This window comes from Fukomys damarensis, unplaced genomic scaffold, assembly GCF_012274545.1.
Source record: "Fukomys damarensis isolate Sample0158 unplaced genomic scaffold, DMR_v1.0_HiC HiC_scaffold_15, whole genome shotgun sequence".
NCBI lineage: Eukaryota > Metazoa > Chordata > Mammalia > Rodentia > Bathyergidae > Fukomys > Fukomys damarensis.
Window position 1 is genome coordinate 20,341,201 of NW_022900927.1, and position 6,007 is coordinate 20,347,207.

General features: G+C 46.2%; 1 long non-coding RNA gene across 1 annotated transcript; it reads right to left on the reverse strand.

Annotated features, from left to right (window-relative positions):
- Nucleotides 1–900: 900 nt before the first annotated feature.
- On the reverse strand, nucleotides 901–6,001 carry LOC104851940. The gene is made up of 3 exons (XR_777346.3): nucleotides 5,380–6,001; nucleotides 2,641–2,710; nucleotides 901–1,172 (listed from the first exon to the last, which is right to left on the reverse strand). It is a non-coding gene; the product is annotated as an uncharacterized LOC104851940 (long non-coding RNA).
- Nucleotides 6,002–6,007: the final 6 nt, after the last annotated feature.

Consider the following 6,007-nt stretch of genomic DNA (forward strand, 5'->3'; position numbering starts at 1 on the left):
GGAATCCAAGAGATCTCTTTGCCTGCTTGGGCTCTGGCCCCAGCTCTCCTTTCCCCCGTCAAGAAGAGGTGCCGCCACCCCTTCTCCAGGCTCAGGGGAACAGGTTCCCCAGGCAGGTATCCAACAGGAGGGGAGTGCAAACGTGGTTTCATTGGCCCAAGATCTCCTGGAGGAGATGGACTCTTCTGAACAGACGTGGTTCTTTTGGTACCTCCTTGTTTGTTGATGTGATGGGTAAAGAACTCATCTTAGATTCAGAAAACCTGTCAGGACAACTAAGTGTGTGACCTTAACCAAGTCATATCCCAGCTCTGGACTTCACCTGTGAAAGAAAAATAAAAAGAGAGACAGAGAGATTGCATTTTACAGGATTTTTCAATACCAGTTTTAGCTAAAGAAAGGCCCGGACCTTTCTTTAAATAAAATTTTATGTAGTAACCCAGCACAGACCATGGTGGCTGGAAATGGGGTGGAAATGGGAGTTGCCCAGGCCCCTGTGGTTACAAGAACTGGCCTAGCATGGGAAGATCTCCAAAGTCCCCTCCGGCTGTGTTCGCGGGAGAAGGTTTGGCCCATGGCAATGATATCACCCCACTCTGCCATTATGTGTCCATTGGCACCTTACTTAGCTACTTTAGGCCTAAGTTTCCTCATTTGTAAATTGGAATAATAGTAACATATCTTAGAGGAGTGTCATGGGGTAATATTAAATAGTGTAGTTAGAGACCTTGGCATAGTATCTAGCTCAGTAAATTTTATTAGTATAGTTATTTCCTGATCTGATGGAATCCTTTTGGTGAATGTGAATTAACAGATTTGATGTAAGATGTATTAGGAAAGGTAATGGCGACATTGTCATAACAAAAAGGCCCCCAAACACACTAGCATATAGAAAGTAGTTTATTTCTCACAGGACATTCTAGAAGGAAGCAACCTTGGATATAATCAACTCTGCTTTACGTCATCAACTGTGAACTTAGGTTCCTTTCATGCTGTTGCTTTGATTTCTCCTTAAACACTTGGCCAAACAGCCCAGGCCCATCTGGGCAGCACATGAAAAGGACAATACAAAGAATTTACCAATGTCCTCAGGCTCTCATTCCCTGCTACCCACACCTGGTAGCAAGGGATGACTGGGAAGTAGGTGTCCAGCTGGGTCACTCTCTGCCCTCCTACAACAAAGAGAGGAAGGATTTTAGTGGACAACTGGCCATCTTAATCTAGGGCTCAAACCCACACCTGAGCCATCTTCTTTCCAGAGAAAGAGAACTAAAGGCCACTGCTTAGTGTGACCCCAGTCTGGTCTCTTCCATTCACCCCAAGATTAGCAGTCCTGAAAAAAATGATTTGGAAGCCTCCCTCCAAAAAGAATTTCCTCCTATCCTTTTTACATGGCTGTGAGGAAAGTTTATGCCCTCACTTCTTGCCTGCCATTCCGTCTCTTGGTCTCACCTTACTTCCTAACCCGCTTTTCCCCACCACTGTGTGAATACAAATGTGGAAGTACAGGAATGACCTGAACCAGAAATGGAAGGAGAGACCTAGGCACAGAGGCCACACTCAACAGGCAGCCTAGGCATGAGTTCTGGTACCAGGAAAACCCATCTACCAACTATGTGACCATGCCGGGCATGACAGCACACACCTGTAATTCCAGCATTTGGGAGGTTGAGGCAGGAAGATTGCCATGAGCTCGAGGCCAGCCTCGGCTACATAGTGAGTTCAAGACCAGCCTGAACTACAGAGCAAGACCTTGACCAAAAAACAAACAAAAAAAACCCCAAAAAACCTACATAGACATTAAATATTCTGAACTTCAAAGTGGGCATTAAAGATTGTGAACTTCAACTGAGCCTTTGGAAATAGGATTTAGAAAACTATTTGTCAGAATTGTTGTAAGCATTAAATGAGATAATGTATGTAGCTGGCACATAGTATACCCTCAGTAAATGCTAATTTTACTTGGTACTAGAGAGGCAAATCTGATTCATATCCTCTGCTGTCACCTACTTTGTATGGGTCCTTTCTCCCTCCCCTTTCTTAGCAATGCATGACTCCCTCCTATTCCTATAATACTTTACAGTACCAAAGATTAAACCCAGGGCCTTGTGCATGCTAGTCAAGTGCTCTACCACTGAACTACATATCCAGCCTTTTTTTTGCTTTTGCTTTTGAAATAAGATCTCACTAAATTGCCCAGGTTGGCTTTGAACATGTAATCTTCCCGCCTTAGCCTCCTGAGTAGCTGGGATTTTAGCCATAGGCTAGTTCACCTAGTTCCCTCTTGCTTCTTTACTTGCTATCTTCATTCCTTTTCTATCTGAACCTGACCATAATCTCTTTCTCCAGGAAGTCTTCCATGGCTGAAAAATTCCCAATGTTTCTTCCCCTTCTCCAGCTTGCAAGCTGCTCCAGGATCCCAGCCTGGTCCTTGCCCCAAGTTCATATGTGCCCCACCCATTTCTCCCTTCAGAAAGTCTCAATTCCTCCTTTAAAAAGTGTGCAGCATGGAAAAGATGAAGATTTGCTATCACAAGTCAAACAGTCCTATGCCACAGCATGTAATAAATTTTGTATATTCTTTTTCCTGTGTAATAATAATTTTTTAAAAGATGAGAGCTCTTACTCCAGTGTTGCTACCTTCTAGTTTTATGACATGGTCAGGTAACTCCTCTGTGGATCTGTTCCTCCCATCCTTGGGTGGGTAGGGCTGGAACACAAGCACACAGTATTTAGTACATCACATGGTGTTTCAGTACCTGCCAGCCTTCCTCAGCCCACACTATGCCCCAAAGGGAGATATTAGACCAAGAAAATAAGCCCCTTATCACCAGCCTCCACCCCCCAAGGGAAGGAGAAGGGACTTACTTCCCCCTGAAGATCTATGGCTATTCAGAGAGTGCTACCGACAAAGAAAGAACCAGAGCCCAGGCCTGGAAAAGAGCTGGGACACCCCAGCCCCAGGGGTCAGAGACACTGAATGCAGCCCTAGTTCAGAACTAGACCCAACCAGGAAGGGTGACAGGTGAGCAGATCACAGTCACAGAGCCCATGTGAATGAAGTCACATTTACTAGCAGTATTCACATACCCAGCACTGTGGGAAACACATTACATGTACCTCATCTAATCCCGAAGGAGCCCCTCAGGTGGAATCTATTACTACTATCCTTTATTTTATAGGCCAAGAAACTAAGGCAGACAGAAAAGCTGAGCAATTTGTTTAATGTCAGAGGCTACTTAGTTTCAGAACCCCTAGCTGTTGGCCCCAAGCTCTTCCTTCTCCAGGTGGGCCTTGAACTACCAGCACCTCTCTTCACAAATCTGTTTTACCCCAGGGCCCACAATCCTTGTTCCCCAAAACTACTGTTCACCTGTGTCCTTTTCCCTAGTCCCCTCCCTCCCTCCACCTCCACACTTTCCTGACCCTCCTGAAATTCAAATGATTTTCAACAGACTAAGGCCTTCAGACTTTTCCCAATCAGGCCCCCACTGTGCTTGATCTCTGGCCCTCCAGGGTGGAGGGAGGCCCTGAGGTGGTGAAGCTGGAAAGCCTGGGATACAATCCTCCTCTGCTCCCCCGCCCCTCTTCCCATCACTCATCTGGGAATCCAGGGCGAAGAAAGGAGCTAAAGTGCAGTGTTCATTTAATATTAACAAATTGAAATGAATTCTTTTAATGCCAATTAACTTGGAGCGGCCCCTTATTAATAGTAATTTAGATTCATACTTGGGAGAAGCAGAGACAGGGGCTGGGCCAAATGTGCCCAGAATGTCAATATGACGGTGGAGGGGGGGTAGGGAGGAGGGGAGGAAGGGGAGGAGCCGCAGTTTTACTTCTGCCCACTTGGGTTCTGTTTCCCTGAGAAAAACAAAGTCACCAGAGGCAGATCTACTTCCAGGAGACATGAATCACTCTTGTAATTTTAGTTTATAGTTGCAAAGGATCTTAATAGGTTGAAAATATATCACACAATTTTAATAGTTTACCTTCGTAGTAATGCTAAGGGAATTCCCTCAGACAGAGGATTTACCCCCAAACTTCACCAAGTCAATCCTCACTGGCGAGAAATAAGAGTCCCCTGCCCAGCTCTCTACTCTTTGTTCAAAGCCAGAGTCAGAACCAAAAAGGGGTCCTAGAGCCCTGTCACTCCCAGGAAGCAACATTATTTGTCCCTTCTGGGAATTCTCCCCCAGGAAGTAAAAGACCCAATGGGCTGATCCCACACACATCCACCAGCAGCAACTTATATTGAAGGGAGAAATAAAATCTGCGCTCATTTTTCTTAGAATTTAGGGAAAAGGCAAGAATTAAAAATTCAACTTTGTATACCAGACAGTTACCCAGAATAAGACCCAGTGGAAAGTCCAAAGAACTTAGTGCTGAACTAAAAAGTTGAGAGCAATGCTGTTCTCACTGTTTTGTCCCTGGAAAGGTAGGACTGGAAGAATACAGAACTTAGGAGTGCAGCCTCTGCCCCCCATCAAGGACATGTGCTTGTTCCCAGTTTTCCCCCTCCCCCTGGTTGAAAGGAGAGAGGCTGAGAATTAGGGAAGGTCGGGGTGGGGGTTCTGAAATAGAGTAGGCTGGAGGGGGAAAAGGGCTGGAGAAAAGGAAGGAGATGTACAAAACAGTGGTGTTTGTAAGATAACTTGAGAAACAGTTTAACATACAAAAGATTAAATAGAAGTCCAGTTTTTAAAAGGAGGTAAAATACGCCAAAATTGAGACAATTAAAAACAAGGAAGTGTATAACATTTCAAGCAAAATTTTCTTCATGGGGGAAGGAGGCTGGAACTAATCAAAAGACAGCTTGTTCACACCCCTACCGAGTTTCCCAAACAATAAATTCATTCACAAAACAAAAAGAGAAACCAACACAAAACTAAACACCAGTCCACACACAGGGGAAAAAATCTGCAAAAATTCTGTAACCACTGAAAAACTAGTTAGGAAAGAGGAAAAAATGAATAAACTCAGAATTTGGGAAGTGATTGTTTGTAAATACTGACACTGGAAATGGGACAGAGAAAGGAGGTGAATTTGACATCATTAGAAGCGTTAAAACTTGCAAAACCATAAGGTCTAATTCATCCCTCACGAAGAGTAAACTTTCCACAAGTAGAAAGTGTTTCCCCCAAGAGAAGGGATTATAAAATTATGAAAAAGCACCACTCACCCTGGCACAAAAATGTATATTAATCTGAATTTCATTTCTACCAACTCAAGTTGGATTATGCAAAAGAATTCAAGTGGGTTATTTCTATTCCAACTAAGAGAAAAATCTGCATTTCAATTGTCCATGGGACGAGAAAGGGGGCATCCTTTGCAGGTGCCAGAAATAAGCGGGTGGGGCTTGAGGAGTAGGGAGCAGCTTACCTTGCTCTGGGGCGGTGGCGACCAGAGTGGGCGAAGGACGCTGCTGGTGACTGCACGTTAGGGGAAAGGAGCACCAGGGGATCCGAGCGCCCCTTGACAAATGAGGGTAGGACTGGGGGTGCCCACCTCCTCCCGCCTCTCCCCCGCGGTACTCAGGCCTAGAGAGCCACTGAAAGTTACAAATTGCTTCCATTATTAGCTCATCCCGGGCGGCCTGGTCATTGGCCAGCCCCTGAGCACGTGGTCTTTGGCACCAATCGATCGAATTTCTAGTTGCAATTCTCTGTCTGTCCCTTGGCTCTGGGGAGGGAAAGGGGGAGCTGGGGCGACGGGGGCTGGGAGGGGCAAAGGGGCGACCTTCACTCTTCCTTTTCGCTAAGTGGGGGTCCTGAGCTCCGCCGAAGGAATTGAGGGAATGCGGTAGGCTGAGGCACACCCAGGAGCCCAGGAGCTGGAGAAAGAAACAACGCCAGGGACCCAGGGTCCTCTCTTTCCAGTTCCCCGGCCGGCCAGGTCGTGTTCGCCACTCGCTCTTTAGCACAGGCTCGGTCCCTGGCCGTCCCGGGGCCTGGCAGCCTGCCCCTCTGCCCTAGGCACTCGCTTGCTCGCTCTCGCTCTCGCTCTCGCT